The sequence below is a fragment of the Eptatretus burgeri genome, chromosome 1 (genome assembly GCF_056783735.1).
Source record: "Eptatretus burgeri isolate ZD-2024b chromosome 1, Ebu_testis_v1, whole genome shotgun sequence".
NCBI lineage: Eukaryota > Metazoa > Chordata > Myxini > Myxiniformes > Myxinidae > Eptatretus > Eptatretus burgeri.
In genome coordinates this window covers 30703463-30723746 of record NC_140961.1, presented here as the reverse complement: position 1 = coordinate 30723746, position 20284 = coordinate 30703463, and positions in this window count along the sequence as shown.

Sequence of the window (20284 nt, the reverse complement as noted above, 5' to 3'; positions counted from 1 at the left end):
AATAACGTCAATACGTGTACATGCATAATATTAAAATTACCTGTGTACGTCAATACGTGTACATGCATAATATTAAAATTACTTGTGTACGTCAGTACGTGTATACACATGATATTAAAATTACCTGTGTACGTCAATGCGCAAAATAATAACGTCAATATGTGTACACGCATAATATTAAAATTACCTGTGTACGTCAATGCGCAAAATAATAACGTCAATACGTGAACACGCATAATATTAAAATTACTTGTGTACGTCAATACGTATACACGCATAATATTAAAATTACTTGTGTACATCAATACGTGTACACGCATAATATTAAAATTACTTGTGTACGTCAATACGCAAAATAATGTCAATACGTGGAGACGCATAATATTAAAATTACTTATGTATGTCAATACGCAAAATAACAACATCAATACGTGTACACGCATAATATTAAAATTACCTGTGTATGTCAATACGCAAAATACTAACATCCATACGTGTACACGCATAATATTAAAATTACCTGTGTACGTCAATGCGCAAAGTAATAACGTCAATATATGTACACGCATAATATTAAAATTACTTGTGTACGTCTAAAGGCAAAATATTAACAATCATATGTGTACACGCATAATATTAAAATTACTTGTGTACGTCGATACGCAAAATACTAACAACCATACATGTACACGCATAATATTAAAATTACCTGTGTACGTCAATACGCAAAATAATAACGCCAATACGTATACACGTATAAAATTAAAATTACCTGTGTACGTCAATACGCAAAATAATAACGTCAATACGTGTACACGCATAATATTAAAATTACATGTGTATGTCAATACATGTACAAGCATAATATTAAAATTACTTGTGTACGTCAGTACGTGTGTACGCATAATATTAAAATTACTTGTGTACGTCTATACGCAAAATACTAACAACCATACATGTACACGCATAATATTAAAATTACCTGTGTACGTCAATACGCAAAATAATAACGCCAATACGTGTACACGTATAAAATTAAAATTACCTGTGTACGTCAATACGCAAAATAATAACGTCAATACGTGTACACGCATAATATTAAAATTACATGTGTATGTCAATACATGTACACGCATAATATTAAAATTACTTGAGTACATCAATACGTGTGCACGCATAATATTAAAATTACTTGTGTGCATCAATACGTGTACACGCATAATATTAAAATTACATGTGTATGTCAATACGTGTACACGCATAATATTAAAATTACATGTGTATGTCAATACGTGTACACGTTATAATATTAAAATTACATGTGTATGTCAATACGTGTACACGCATAATATTAAAATTACATGTGTATGTCAATACGTGTACACGCATAATATTAAAATTACATGTGTATGTCAATACGTGTACATGCATAATATTAAAATTACTTGAGTACATCAATACGTGTACACGCATAATATTAAAATTACTTGAGTACATCAATACGTGTACACGCATAATATTAAAATTACTTGAGTACGTCAATACGTGTATACGCATAATATTAAAATTACTTGAGTACATCAATACGTGAACACGCATAATATTAAAATTACTTGAGTACGTCAATACATGTATATGCATAATAATAAAATTACTTGAGGACATCAATACGTGTACACGCATAATATTAAAATTACTTGAGTACATCAATACGTGTACACGCATAATATTAAAATTACTTGAGTACATCAATACGTGTACACGCATGATATTAAAATTACTTGAGTACGTCAATACATGTATACGCATAATTTTAAAATTACTTGAGTACATCAATACGTGTACACGCATAATATTAAAATTACTTGAGTACATCAATACGTGTACACGCATAATATTAAAATTACTTGAGTACATCAATACGTGTACACGCATAGTATTAAAATTACTTGTGTACGTCAATACGCAAAATAATAATCAATACGTGTAGACGCATAATATTAAAATTACTTATGTATGTCAATACGCAAAATAACAACATCAATACGTGTACACGCATAATATTAAAATTACCTGTGTTTGTCAATACGCAAAATACTAACATCCATACGTGTACACGCATAATATTAAAATTACCTGTGTACGTCAATGCGCAAAGTAATAACGTCAATACATGTACACGCATAATATTAAAATTACTTGTGTACGTCTAAAGGCAAAATACTAACAACCATACGTGTACACGCATAATATTAAAATTACTTGTGTACATCAATGTGCAAAATAATAACGTCAATACGTGTACACGCATAATATTAAAATTACCTGTGTACGTCAATATGTGTACATGCATAATATTAAATTTACTTGTGTACGTCAGTACGTGTACACACATGATATTAAAATTACCTGTGTACGTCAATGCGCAAAATAATAACGTCAATATGTGTACACGCAAATATTAAAATTACCTGTGTATGTCAATGCGCAAAATAATAACGTCAACACGTGTACACGTATAATATTAAAATTACTTGTGTACATCAATACGTGTACACGCATAATATTAAAATTACCTGTGTACGTCAATGCGCAAAATAATAACGTCAATACGTGAACACGCATAATATTAAAATTACTTGTGTACGTCAATACGTATACACGCATAATATTAAAATTACTTGTGTACATCAATACGTGTACACGCATAATATTAAAATTACTTGTGTACGTCAATACGCAAAATAATGTCAATACGTGTAGACGCATAATATTAAAATTACTTATGTATGTCAATACGCAAAATAACAACATCAATACGTGTACACGCTTAATATTAAAATTACCTGTGTACGTCAATACGCAAAATACTAACAACCACACGTGTACACGCATAATATTAAAATTACTTGTGTACGTCAATACGCAAAATACTAACAACCATACGTGTACACGCATAATATTAAAATTACCTGTGTACGTCAATACGCAAAATAATAATGCCAATACGTGTGCACGCATAATATTAAAATTACATGTGTATGTCAATACATGTACAAGCATAATATTAAAATTACTTGAGTACATCAATACGTGTGCACGCATAATATTAAAATTACTTGTGTGCATCAATACGTGTACATGCATAATATTAAAATTACATGTGTATGTCAATACGTGTACACGCATAATATTAAAATTACATGTGTATGTGAATAAGTGTACACGCATAATATTAAAATTACATGTGTATGTGAATAAGTGTACACGCATAATATTAAAATTACATGTGTATGTCAATACGTTTACACGCATAATATTAAAATTACTTGAGTACGTCAATACGTGTACACGCATAATATTAAAATTACTTGAGTACGTCAATACGTGAACACGCATAATATTAAAATTACTTGTGTACGTCAATACGTGTATACGCATAATATTAAAATTACTTGAGTACATCAATACGTGAACACGCATAATATTAAAATTACTTGAGTACGTCAATACATGTATATGCATAATATTAAAATGACTTGAGTACATCAATACGTGTACACGCATAATATTAAAATTACTTGAGTACATCAACACGTGTACACGCATAATATTAAAATTACTTGAGTACATCAATACGTGTACACGCATGATATTAAAATTACTTGAGTACGTCAATACATGTATACGCATAATATTAAAATGACTTGAGTACATCAATACGTGTACACGCATAATATTAAAATTACTTGAGTACATCAATACGTGTACACGCATAATATTAAAATTACTTGAGAACATCAATACGTGTACACGCATAATATTAAAATTACTTGTGTACGTCAATACATGCATACGCATAATATTAAAATTACTTGAGTACATCAATACGTGTACACGCATAATATTAAAATTACTTGAGTACATCAATACGTAAACACGCATAATATTAAAATTACTTGAGTACGTCAATACATGTATACGCATAATATTAAAATTACTTGAGTACATCAATACGTGTACACGCATAATATTAAAATTACTTGAGTACATCAATACGTGTACACGCATAATATTAAAATTACTTGAGTACATCAATACGTGTACACGCATAATATTAAAATTACTTGAGTACATCAATACGTGTACACGCATAATATTAAAATTACTTGAGTACATCAATACGTGTACACGCATAATATTAAAATTACTTGAGTACATCAATAAGTGTACACGCATAATATTAAAATTACTTGTGTACGTCAATACATGTATATGCATAATATTAAAATTACTTGAGTACATCAATACGTGTACACGCATCATATTAAAATTACTTGAGTACATCAATACGTGAACACGCATAATATTAAAATTACTTGAGTACGTCAATACATGTATACGCATAATATTAAAATTACTTGAGTACATCAATACGTGTACACGCATAATATTAAAATTACTTGAGTACATCAATACGTGTACACGCATAATATTAAAATTACTTGAGTACAGCAATACGTGTACACGCATAATATTAAAATTACTTGTGTACGTCAATACATGTATACGCATAATATTAAAATTACTTGAGTACATCAATATGTGTACACGCATAATATTAAAATTACTTGTGTACGTCAATACGCAAAATAATGTCAATACGTGTAGACGCATAATATTAAAATTACTTTTGTATGTCAATACGCAAAATAACAACATAAATACGTGTACACGCATAATATTAAAATTACCTGTGTATGTCAACACGCAAAATACGAACATCCATACGTGTATACGCATAATGTTAAAATTACCTGTGTACGTCAATGCGCAAAGTAATAACGTCAATACATGTACACGCATAATATTAAAATTACTTGTGTACGTCTAAAGGCAAAATACTAACAACCATACGTGTACACGCATAATATTAAAATTACTTGTGTACGTCTATACGCAAAATACTAACAACCATACGTGTACACGCATAATATTAAAATTACCTGTGCACGCCAATACGCAAAATAATAACGCCAATACGTGTACACGTATAAAATTAAAATTACCTGTGTACGTCAATGCGCAAAATAATAACGTCAATACGTGTACACGCATAATATTAAAATTACATGTGTATGTCAATACATGTACACGCATAATATTAAAATTACTTGAGTCCATCAATACGTGTGCACGCATAATATTAAAATTACTTGAGTACATCAATACGTGTACACGCATAATATTAAAAATTACTTGTGTACGTCAATACGCAAAATAATGTCAATACGTGTAGACGCATAATATTAAAATTACTTATGTATGTCAATACGCAAAATGACAACATCAATACGTGTACACGCATAATATTAAAATTACCTGTGTATGTCAATACGCAAAAATACTAACATCCATACGTGTACACGCATAATATTAAAATTACCTGTGTACATCAATGCGCAAAGTAATAACGTCAATACATGTACACGCATAATATTAAAATTACTTGTGTACGTCTAAAGGCAAAATATTAACAACCATACGTGTACACGCATAATATTAAAATTACCTGTGTACGTCAATACGCAAAATAATAACGCCAATACGTATACACGTATAAAATTAAAATTACCTGTGTACGTCAATACGCAAAATAATAACGTCAATACGTGTACATGCATAATATTAAAATTACCTGTGTACGTCAATACGTGTACATGCATAATATTAAAATTACTTGTGTACGTCAGTACGTGTATACACATGATATTAAAATTACCTGTGTACGTCAATGCGCAAAATAATAACGTCAATATGTGTACACGCATAATATTAAAATTACCTGTGTACGTCAATGCGCAAAATAATAACGTCAATACGTGAACACGCATAATATTAAAATTACTTGTGTACGTCAATACGTATACACGCATAATATTAAAATTACTTGTGTACATCAATACGTGTACACGCATAATATTAAAATTACTTGTGTACGTCAATACGCAAAATAATGTCAATACGTGGAGACGCATAATATTAAAATTACTTATGTATGTCAATACGCAAAATAACAACATCAATACGTGTACACGCATAATATTAAAATTACCTGTGTATGTCAATACGCAAAATACTAACATCCATACGTGTACACGCATAATATTAAAATTACCTGTGTACGTCAATGCGCAAAGTAATAACGTCAATATATGTACACGCATAATATTAAAATTACTTGTGTACGTCTAAAGGCAAAATATTAACAATCATATGTGTACACGCATAATATTAAAATTACTTGTGTACGTCGATACGCAAAATACTAACAACCATACATGTACACGCATAATATTAAAATTACCTGTGTACGTCAATACGCAAAATAATAACGCCAATACGTATACACGTATAAAATTAAAATTACCTGTGTACGTCAATACGCAAAATAATAACGTCAATACGTGTACACGCATAATATTAAAATTACATGTGTATGTCAATACATGTACAAGCATAATATTAAAATTACTTGTGTACGTCAGTACGTGTGTACGCATAATATTAAAATTACTTGTGTACGTCTATACGCAAAATACTAACAACCATACATGTACACGCATAATATTAAAATTACCTGTGTACGTCAATACGCAAAATAATAACGCCAATACGTGTACACGTATAAAATTAAAATTACCTGTGTACGTCAATACGCAAAATAATAACGTCAATACGTGTACACGCATAATATTAAAATTACATGTGTATGTCAATACATGTACACGCATAATATTAAAATTACTTGAGTACATCAATACGTGTGCACGCATAATATTAAAATTACTTGTGTGCATCAATACGTGTACACGCATAATATTAAAATTACATGTGTATGTCAATACGTGTACACGCATAATATTAAAATTACATGTGTATGTCAATACGTGTACACGTTATAATATTAAAATTACATGTGTATGTCAATACGTGTACACGCATAATATTAAAATTACATGTGTATGTCAATACGTGTACACGCATAATATTAAAATTACATGTGTATGTCAATACGTGTACATGCATAATATTAAAATTACTTGAGTACATCAATACGTGTACACGCATAATATTAAAATTACTTGAGTACATCAATACGTGTACACGCATAATATTAAAATTACTTGAGTACGTCAATACGTGTATACGCATAATATTAAAATTACTTGAGTACATCAATACGTGAACACGCATAATATTAAAATTACTTGAGTACGTCAATACATGTATATGCATAATAATAAAATTACTTGAGGACATCAATACGTGTACACGCATAATATTAAAATTACTTGAGTACATCAATACGTGTACACGCATAATATTAAAATTACTTGAGTACATCAATACGTGTACACGCATGATATTAAAATTACTTGAGTACGTCAATACATGTATACGCATAATTTTAAAATTACTTGAGTACATCAATACGTGTACACGCATAATATTAAAATTACTTGAGTACATCAATACGTGTACACGCATAATATTAAAATTACTTGAGTACATCAATACGTGTACACGCATAGTATTAAAATTACTTGTGTACGTCAATACGCAAAATAATAATCAATACGTGTAGACGCATAATATTAAAATTACTTATGTATGTCAATACGCAAAATAACAACATCAATACGTGTACACGCATAATATTAAAATTACCTGTGCTTGTCAATACGCAAAATACTAACATCCATACGTGTACACGCATAATATTAAAATTACCTGTGTACGTCAATGCGCAAAGTAATAACGTCAATACATGTACACGCATAATATTAAAATTACTTGTGTACGTCTAAAGGCAAAATACTAACAACCATACGTGTACACGCATAATATTAAAATTACTTGTGTACATCAATGTGCAAAATAATAACGTCAATACGTGTACACGCATAATATTAAAATTACCTGTGTACGTCAATATGTGTACATGCATAATATTAAATTTACTTGTGTACGTCAGTACGTGTACACACATGATATTAAAATTACCTGTGTACGTCAATGCGCAAAATAATAACGTCAATATGTGTACACGCAAATATTAAAATTACCTGTGTATGTCAATGCGCAAAATAATAACGTCAACACGTGTACACGTATAATATTAAAATTACTTGTGTACATCAATACGTGTACACGCATAATATTAAAATTACCTGTGTACGTCAATGCGCAAAATAATAACGTCAATACGTGAACACGCATAATATTAAAATTACTTGTGTACGTCAATACGTATACACGCATAATATTAAAATTACTTGTGTACATCAATACGTGTACACGCATAATATTAAAATTACTTGTGTACGTCAATACGCAAAATAATGTCAATACGTGTAGACGCATAATATTAAAATTACTTATGTATGTCAATACGCAAAATAACAACATCAATACGTGTACACGCTTAATATTAAAATTACCTGTGTACGTCAATACGCAAAATAATAACGTCAATACGTGTACACGCATAATATTAAAATTACCTGTGTACGTCAATGCGCAAAGTAATAACGTCAATACATGTACACGCATAATATTAAAATTACTTGTGTACGTCTAAAGGCAAAATATTAACAACCATACGTGTACACGCATAATATTAAAATTACTTGCGTACGTCTATACGCAAAATACTAACAACCATACGTGTACACGCATAATATTAAAATTACCTGTGTACGTCAATACGCAAAATAATAACGCCAATACGTATACACGTGTAAAATTAAAATTACCTTTGTACGTCAATACGCAAAATAATAACGTCAATACGTGTACACGCATAATATTAAAATTACATATGTATGTCAATACATGTACACGCATAATGTTAAAATTACTTGAGTACATCAATACGTGTGTACGCATAATATTAAAATTACTTGTGTGCATCAATACGTGTACACGCATAATATTAAAATTACATGTGTATGTCAATACGTGTACACGCATAATATTAAAATTACATGTGTATGTCAATACGTGTACACGCATAATATTAAAATTACATGTGTATGTCAATACGTGTACACGCATAATATTAAAATTACATGTGTATGTCAATACGTGTACACGCATAATATCAAAATCACTTGAGTACATCAATACGTGTACACGCATAATATTAAAATTACTTGAGTACATCAATACGTGTACACGCATAATATTAAAATTACTTGTGTACGTCAATACATGTATACGCATAATATTAAAATTACTTGAGTACATCAATACGTGTATACGCATAATATTAAAATTACTTGAGTACATCAATACGTGAACACGCATAATATTAAAATTACTTGAGTACGTCAATACATGTATTCGCATAATATTAAAATTACTTGAGTACATCAATACGTGTACAAGCATAATATTAAAATTACTTGAGTACATCAATACGTGAACACGCATAATATTAACATTACTTGAGTACGTCAATACATGTATACGCATAATATTAAAATTACTTGAGTACATCAATACGTGTACAAGCATAATATTAAAATTACTTGAGTACATTAATACGTGTACAAGCATAATATTAAAATTACTTGAGTACATCAATACGTGAACACGCATAATATTAACATTACTTGAGTACGTCAATACATGTATACGCATAATATTAAAATTACTTGAGTACATCAATACGTGTACACGCATAATATTAAAATTACTTGAGTACATTAATACGTGTACACGCATAATATTAAAATTACTTGAGTACATCAATACGTGTACACGCATAATATTAAAATTACTTGTGTAAGTCAATACATGTCTTCTTCTTCCTCTTTCGGCTTGCTCCCGTTAGGGGTCGCCACAGCGGACCAACTGTCTCCATTTCGCTCTCTCCTCCACATCTTCCATTGACACTCCAACCACCCGCATGTCCGCCCTCACCGCATCCATGAACCTCTTCTTTGGCCTTCCTCTTCTCCTCCTGCCTGGCGGCTCCATCTTCAACATCCTTCTCCCGATATACTCTGTTTCCCTCCTGTGCACATGTCCAAACCATCTCAATCTCGCCTCTCTCACTGTCTCCAAACCGTCCTACCAGCGCTGTCCCTCTAATACACTCATTTCTTATCCTATCCATCCTCGTCACTCCCAACGAGAATCGCAGCATCTTTAACTCTGCCACCTCCAGCTCTGCTTCCTGTCTTTTTGTTAGCGCCACCGCCTCCAAACCATACAACATAGCTGGTCTCACTACCGTCTTGTATACTTTCCCCTTCACTCTTGCAGCTACCCTTCTGTCACAAATCACTCCTGCAACTCTTCTCCACCCACTCCATCCTGCCTGCACTCTCTTTTTCACTTCTCTCCCACACTCTCCGTTACTTTGGACAGTTGATCCCAAGTATTTAAACCAATCCACCTTCCCCACCTCAACTCCTTGCAACTGCACCATACCACCACCCTCCCTCTCATTTACGCACATGTACTCCGTCTTACTCCGACTGACTAACATTCCCCTTCTCTCCAGTGCGTACCTCCACCTCTCAAGGCTCGATTCAGCCTGCTCCCTCCTCTCCCTACAGAGCATGATGTCATCCGCGAACATCATGGTCCATGGAGACTCCAGTCTGATCTCGTCCGTCAACCTGTCCATCACCATTGCAAACAGGAAAGGGCTCAGAGTCGATCCTTGGTGCAATCCCACTTTAACCTTAAACCGGTCCGTCATTCCTACCGCACACCTCACTGCTGTCACACTGTCCTCATACATATCCTGCACGATCCTCACATACTTCTCCAACACTCCCGACTTCCTCATACAATACCACAACTCCTCTCTTGGCACCCTATCATAAGCTTTCTCTAAATCCACAAACACACAATGTAACTCTTTCTGGCCTTCCCTATACTTCTCCATCAACATTCTCAAAGCAAACATCGCATCAGTCGTGCTCTTTCCTGGCATAAACCCATATTGCTGCTCACAGATCATCACCTCTCCTCTCAACCGAGCTTCCACTACTCTTTCCCACAACTTCATGGTGTGGCTTAACAACTTTATCCCTCTGTAATTTCCACAGCTCTGCACATCACCCTTATTCTTGAAAATCGGGACCAGTACACTTAATCTCCACTCCTCCGGCATCCTCTCACTTTCCAAGACTTTATTAAACAATCTGGTTAACAACCCCACTGCCATCTCTCCTAAGCACTTCCATGCCTCCACTGGTATACCATCAGGGCCAACCGCCTTTCCACTTTTCATCTTCTTCATAGCAGTCCTCACTTCATCCTTACTGATCCACCCCACTTCCAGATTCACTATCTCCACCTCTTCCAACCTTCTCTCTCTCTCTCATTTTCTTCATTCATCAGCTCCTCAAAGTACTCCATCCACCTTCTCAACACACTCTCCTCGCTCGTCAGCACATTCCCATTTGCGTCCTTTATCACCCTAACCTGCAGCACATCCTTCCCAGCTCGGTCCCTCTGTCTTGCCAATCGGTATAAATCCTTTTCCCCTTCTTTTGTATCCAACTTCTCATACAGCTCGTCATATGCCTTTTCCTTGGCCTTAGCCACCTCTCTTTTTGCTTTTCGACGCCACTCCTTATACTCCTGCCGACTTTCTTCATCTCTCTGACTATCCCACTTCTTTTTCGCCAACCCCTTCTTCCTTATACTTTCCTGTACTTCCTCATTCCACCACCAAGTCTCCTTATCTTCCTTCCTCTGTCCAGATGTCACACCAAGTACCTTCCTAGCTATCTCCCTCACAACTTCTGCTGTCGTTGCCCAATCATCCCACCCATCTTTACCACCATCCAACGCTTGTCTCACCTCCTCCCTAAATTTCACGCAACAGTCTTCCTCCTTCAGCTTCCACCATCTGGTCCTTGGTTCAGCCCTCACTCTCTTCCTCAACCTCACCTCTAAAGTCATCCTACAGACCACCAATCGATGCTGTCGAGCTACACTCTCCCCTGCCACAACCTTACAGTCACTAATCTCTTTCAGGTTGCATCTCCTACTTAAGATGTAATCCACCTGTGTGAACTTTCCTCCACTCTTGTATGTCACCCTGTGTTCCTCCTTCTTCTTGAAATACGTGTTTACCACTGCCATTTCCATTCTTTTTGCAAACTCTACCACCATTTGCCCTTCCACATTTCTCTTGTTGAGACCGTACCTCCTCATCACCTCCTCATCCTCTTTATTCCCTTCCCCAACATCTCCATTGAAATCTGCTCCAATCACCACTCTTTCATCCTTGGATACTCTCCACCACTTCATCTAACTCACTCCAGAAATCTTCTTTATATTCCATCTCACACCCCATATGTGGGGCATATGCACTGATGACATTCATCATCACCCCTTCAATTTCCAACTTCACACTCATCACTCGGTCAGACACCCTCCTCACCTCCAATACCCTCTTGACATGATCTTCCTTCAGGATTATCCCGACACCATTTCTCCTCCCATCCACACCATGGTAGAACAGTTTGAAACCACCTCCAATGCTCCTCGCCTTACTCCCCATCCACTTGGTCTCTTGTACACACAGTATGTCCACCTTTCTTCTCTCCATCATATCAGCCAACTCTCGCCCTTTGCCAGTCAATACATGTAAGTCAATACATGTATACGCATAATATTAAAATTACTTGAGTACATCAATACGTGTACAAGCATAATATTAAAATTATTTGAGTACATCAATACGTGAACACGCATAATATTAAAATTACTTGAGTATGTCAATACATGTAAATGCATAATATTAAAATTACTTGAGTACATCAATACGTGTACACGCATGATATTAAAATTACTTGAGTACATCAATACGTGTACACGCATAATATTAAAATTACTTGAGTACATCAATACGTGTACACGCATAATATTAAAATTACTTGAGTACATCAATAAGTGTACATGCATAATATTAAAATTACTTGTGTACGCCAATACATGTATATGCATAATATTAAAATTACTTGAGCACATCAATACGTGTACACGCATAATATTAAAATTACTTGAGTACATCAATACGTGAACACGCAATAATATTAAAATTACTTGAGTACGTCAATACATGTATTCGCATAATATTAAAATTACTTGAGCACATCAATACGTGTACACGCATAATATTAAAATTACTTGACTCCATCAATACGTGTACACGCATAATATTAAAATTACTTGAGTGCAGCAATACGTGTACACGCATAATATTAAAATTACTTGTGTACGTCAATACATGTATACGCATAATATTAAAATTACTTGAGTACATCAATACGTGTACACGCATAATATTAAAATTACTTGTGTACGTCAATACGCAAAATAATAATCAATACGTGTAGACGCGTAATATTAAAATTACATATGTATGTCAATACGCAAAATAACAACATCAATACGTGTACACGCATAATATTAAAATTACCTGTGTATGTCAATACGCAAAATACTAACATCCATACGTGTACACGCATAATATTAAAATTACTTGTGTACGTCTAAAGGCAAAATACTAACAACCATACGTGTACACGCATAATATTAAAATTACTTGTGTACGTCTATACGCAAAATACTAACAACCATACGTGTACACGCATAATATTAAAATTACCTGTGTACGTCAATACGCAAAATAATAACGCCAATACGTGTACACGTATAAAATTAAAATTACCTGTGTACGTCAATACGCAAAATAATAACGTCAATACGTGTACACGCATAATATTAAAATTACATGTGTATGTCAATACATGTACACGCATAATATTAAAATTACTTGAGTACATCAACACGTGTACACGCATAATATTAAAATTACATGTGTATGTCAATACGTGTACACGCATAATATTAAAATTACATGTGTATGTCAATACGTGTACACGCATAATATTAAAATTACATGTGTATGTCAATACGTGTACACGCATAATATTAAAATTACATGTGTATGTCAATACGTGTACACGCATAATATTAAAATTACATGTGTATGTCAATACGTGTACACGCATAATATTAAAATTACTTGAGTACATCAATACGTGTACACGCATAATATTAAAATTACTTGTGTACGTCAATACATGTATACGCATAATATTAAAATTACTTGAGTACATCAATACGTGTATACGCATAATATTAAAATTACTTGAGTACATCAATACGTGAACACGCATAATATTAAAATTACTTGAGTACGTCAATACATGTATATGCATAATATTAAAATTACTTGAGTACATCACTACGTGTACATGCATAATATTAAAATTACTTGAGTACATCAATACGTGTACACGCATAATATTAAAATTACTTGAGTGCATCAATACGTGTACACGCATAATATTAAAATTACTTGTGTACGTCAATACATGTATACGCATAATATTAAAATTACTTGAGTACATCAATATGTGTACACGCATTGTATTAAAATTACTTGTGTGCATCAATACGTGTACACGCATAATATTAAAATTACCTGTGTACGTCAATACCCAAAATAATAACGTCAATACGTGTACATGTATAATATTAAAATTACCTGTGTACGTCAATATGCAAAATAATAATGTCAATACGTGTACACGCATAATATTAAATTACATGTGTATGTCAATACATGTACACACATAATATTAAAATTACTTGAGTACATCAATACGTGTACACGCATAATATTAAAATTACATGTGTATGTCAATACGCGTACACGCAAAATATTAAAATTGCATGTGTATGTCAATACGTGCACACGCATAATATTAAAATTACATATGTATGTCAATACGTGTACACGCATAATATTAAAATTACTTGAGTACATCAATACGTGTACACGCATAATATTAAAATTACTTGAGTACATCAATACGTGTACACGCATAATATTAAAATTACTTGTGTACGTCAATACATGTATACGCATAATATTAAAATTACTTGAGTACATCAATACGTGTATACGCATAATATTAAAATTACTTGAGTACATCAATACGTGTACACGCATAATATTAAAATTACTTGGGTGCATCAATACGTGTACACGCATAATATTAAAATTACATGTGTATGTCAATACATGTATACGCATAATATTAAAATTACTTGAGTACATCAATACGTGTACACGCATAATATTAAAATTACTTGAGTACATCAATACGTGTACACGCATAATATTAAAATTACTTGAGTACATCAATACGTGCACACGCATAATATTAAAATTACTTGTGTACGTCAATACATGTATACGCATAATATTAAAATTACTTGAGTGCATCAATACGTGTACACGCATAATATTAAAATTACATGTGTATGTCAATACATGTATACGCATAATATTGTTGCGGTTTTCGCGCCCGCCGGCGTGCGGACAGCCACGTAACTCGAATCGCGGCACGTCGCCCACCGGACGGACAATCCAGTCGTGACCCTCTCGGACTAACGCCGGGAACCAGTCACGGGTGGACCTTTCGGTCTCACCGCGATCGAGCCAATCAGCCCCCGCGTGGGATAGGGTTGCTCGCCAAATTCGACCTACCTAAGTACCCACGCGGAGGGTAGACCGGGCGATCGCACCTCGCCGCAGGTCGACTTCGGACACGGGCCACTTAAGCGACCCGTTCCGTACTATCAGAATAACCGAGCGGTGTTATCGTCGACCTCGACGGTTCGATTAATTATCGGGCGTATTCAGCCCACTACCAACCCTTTACGTGAAGCAAGATGAGGGTTCAATGGGGGAAAAGACGAAGCGAAGCGGGAGAACAGTTCAACAATAAAGCACATTTATTCGCGGCACACGGGAAGCACACAAATACAATTCCACCAAAAGCACACAAAAAAGAAAACACAATTCCATTTACACAAAAAGCAAATATAAAAGTGAAAACACAGTGCAGAGCTAATACCGACTACCGAGCACACGGCAACACTTATACAATTCTACTTCACAGACGGCGCCGACAACACATACCCAAAACCAAGGAAAAGAAATACCCTCAAGGATGAGGCGGGCCTGAGGCCGAGACCGGGTCGCGCCTACCCGTCTGGTGATGAGACGCGGAGCGGCGATGGCGCCGCACTCCGCGGGCCTCGCGGACAGTGCCTGGCAGGGGGTGGGAAAAAGGGGCCCCCTTGGTCGCACTATCTCAGCGCGGGGGGAAACAGGAGGGGGTTGCTGATGCTCGGGGTATAGAGGATCTTTATTATCCCTGGTGTGCGTCTCCACCTCGGCCAGGTCGCGCTGCCGGCCTCCCTCGGGCGTGCAGCTCCTGGCACCGACGCGAGCACCCCCTCGTCTGCCTTCGCCGCTGCCGCCTCTCCGCCTCTGGACTCTCCACCCTGGACTCCTCTTTGGGCTCTCCTCGTTGGACTCTCCGATCGACTCTCCCCTTCGCGACTCTCTTCAGCTTCTCCAGCTACTGCAGGCTTCGGGCTCCAGACTTCCACACTCGTCCCCTCCGTTCCGACTCGTTCTCGTTCTCGTTCTCGTTCTCGTTCTCGTTCTCGTTCTCGTTCTCGTTCTCGTTCTCGTTCTCGTTCTCGTTCTCGTTCTGCTGACTGACGAACACCGTCCTTTTATCCCCCCCCCCCGTAGCTTCGCCTTTGACCCCCTCCCTTTGACCTTTCACCTTGCTCCCCATTGGCCCGAGAAAAAGTGGGCGTGAAGGCTTTTTGATCCACAAATTTGCATATATCGATCGTTCTGGAGGCGGGGCCAAATCGCCCCTCGCTCACCGATTGGACGGCAAAAAGTGGGCGTGTGTCGTTTTTGATCCGTTTTTGAAGCACAAAATCCGTGATTTTGTACACGCTGTTCGACGCGCGCTCTGCACGAATCCAACACCGGTACCCACAGCGGGGCAAGAACGGTGGCGATGCTACGGTTGCGAGGTGTGACGTGAAGGTCGTGGCGGTTGTGGTGAAGCGGTGGTTGTGGTCGGTGGTTGATGTTGTGGTTGTGATCATGGCGGTTGGTCCAAAATAAAGATAGTAAAAGAAAAACGGCTATCCTGAAGAGTCGCAGCACGCATGAATAACATTTATTCCCACTAGACAACGGGTTTGGGCCTAACTACACATGCACTTACCGAGATACCTCACCTAAGGGACCTGAATGGTGGTTTGCGAATTTGGTGACCACAACAATATTAAAATTACTTGAGTACATCAATACGTGTACACGCATAATATTAAAATTACTTGAGTACATCAATACGTGTACACGCATAATATTAAAATTACTTGAGTACATCAATACGTGCACACGCATAATATTAAAATGACTTGTGTACATCAATACGTGTACACGCATAATATTAAAATTACATGTGTACGTCAATACATGTATACGCATAATATTAAAATGACTTGAGTACATCAATACGTGTACACGCATAATATTAAAATTACTTGAGTACATCAATACGTGAACACGCATAATATTAAAATTACTTGAGTATGTCAATACATGTATACGCATAATATTAAAATTACTTGAGTACATCAATACGTGTACACGCATAATATTAAAATTACTTGAGTACATCAATACGTGTACACGCATAATATTAAAATTACTTGTGTACGTCAATACATGTATACGCATAATATTAAAATTACTTGAGTACATCAATACGTGTACACGCATAATATTAAAATTACTTGAGTACATCAATACGTGAACACGCATAATATTAAAATTACTTGAGTATGTCAATACATGTATACGCATAATATTAAAATTACTTGAGTACATCAATACGTGTACACGCATAATATTAAAATTACTTGCGTACATCAATACGTGTACATGCATAATATTAAAATTACTTGAGTACATCAATACGTGTACACGCATAATATTAAAATTACTTGTGTACGTCAATACATGTATACGCATAATATTAAAATTACTTGAGTACATCAATACGTGTACACGCATAATATTAAAATTACTTGAGTACATCAATACGTGAACACGCATAATATTAAAATTACTTGAGTATGTCAACACATGTATACGCATAATATTAAAATTACTTGAGTACACCAATACGTGTACACGCATAAAATTAAAATTACTTGAGTACATCAATACGTGAACACGCATAATATTAAAATTACTTGAGTATGTCAATACATGTATACGCATAATATTAAAATTACTTGAGTACATCAATACGTGTACACGCATAATATTAAAATTACTTGAGTACATCAATACGTGTACACGCAAAGTATTAAAATTACTTGAGTACATCAATACGTGTACACGCATAATATTAAAATTACTTGTGTACGTCAATACATGTATACGCATAATATTAAAATTACTTGAGTACATCAATACGTGTACACGCATTATATTAAAATTACTTGAGTACATCAATACGTGAACACGCATAATATTAAAATTACTTGAGTATGTCAATACATGTATACGCATAATATTAAAATTACTTGAGTACATCAATACGTGTACACGCATAATATTAAAATTACTTGACTACATCAATACGTGTACACGCATAATATTAAAATTACTTGAGTACAGCAATACATGTACACGCATAATATTAAAATTACTTGTGTACGTCAATACATGTATACGCATAATATTAAAATTACTTGAGTACATCAATACGTGTGCACGCATAATATTAAAATTACTTGAGTACATCAATACGTGAACACGCATAATATTAAAATTACTTGAGTACGTCAATACATGCATACGCATAATATTAAAATTACTTGAGTACATCAATACGTGTACACGCATAATATTAAAATTACTTGAGTACATCAATACGTGTACACGCATAATATTAAAATTACTTGAGTACATCAATACGTGCACACGCATAATATTAAAATTACTTGAGTACATCAATACCTGAACACGCATAATATTAAAATTACTTGAGTATGTCAATACATGTATACGCATAATATTAAAATTACTTGAGTACAGCAATACATGTACACGCATAATATTAAAATTACTTGTGTACGTCAATACATGTATACGCATAATATTAAAATTACTTGAGTACATCAATACGTGTACACGCATAATATTAAAATTCCTTGAGTACATCAATACGTGAACACGCATAATATTAAAATTACTTGAGTACGTCAATACATGTATACGCATAATATTAAAATTACTTGAGTACATCAATACGTGTACACGCATAATATTAAAATTACTTGAGTACATCAATACGTGAACACGCATAATATTAAAATTACTTGAGTACGTCAATACATGTATACGCATAATATTAAAATTACTTGAGTCCATCAATACGTGTACACGCATAATATTAAAATTACTTGAGTACATCAATACGTGTACACGCATAATATTAAAATTACTTGAGTACATCAATACGTGTACACGCATAATATTAAAATTACTTGAGTACATCAATACCTGAACACGCATAATTTTAAAATTACTTGAGTATGTCAATACATGTATACGCATAATATTAAAATTACTTGGGTACATCAATACGTGTACACGCATAATATTAAAATTACTTGAGTACATCAATACGTGTACACGCATAATATTAAAATTACTTGACTACATCAATACGTGTACACGCATAATATTAAAATTACTTGAGTACAGCAATACATGTACACGCATAATATTAAAATTACTTGTGTACGTCAATACATGTATACGCATAATATTAAAATTACTTGAGTACATCAATACGTGTACACGCATAATATTAAAATTACTTGAGTGCATCAATACGTGTGCACGCATAATATTAAAATTACTTGAGTACATCAATACGTGTACACGCATTATATTAAAATTACTTGAGTACATCAATACGTGAACACGCATAATATTAAAATTACTTGAGTATGTCAATACATGTATACGCATAATATTAAAATTACTTGAGTACATCAATACGTGTACACGCATAATATTAAAATTACTTGACTACATCAATACGTGTACACGCATAATATTAAAATTACTTGAGTACAGCAATACATGTACACGCATAATATTAAAATTACTTGTGTACGTCAATACATGTATACGCATAATATTAAAATTACTTGAGTACATCAATACGTGTGCACGCATAATATTAAAATTACTTGAGTACATCAATACGTGAAC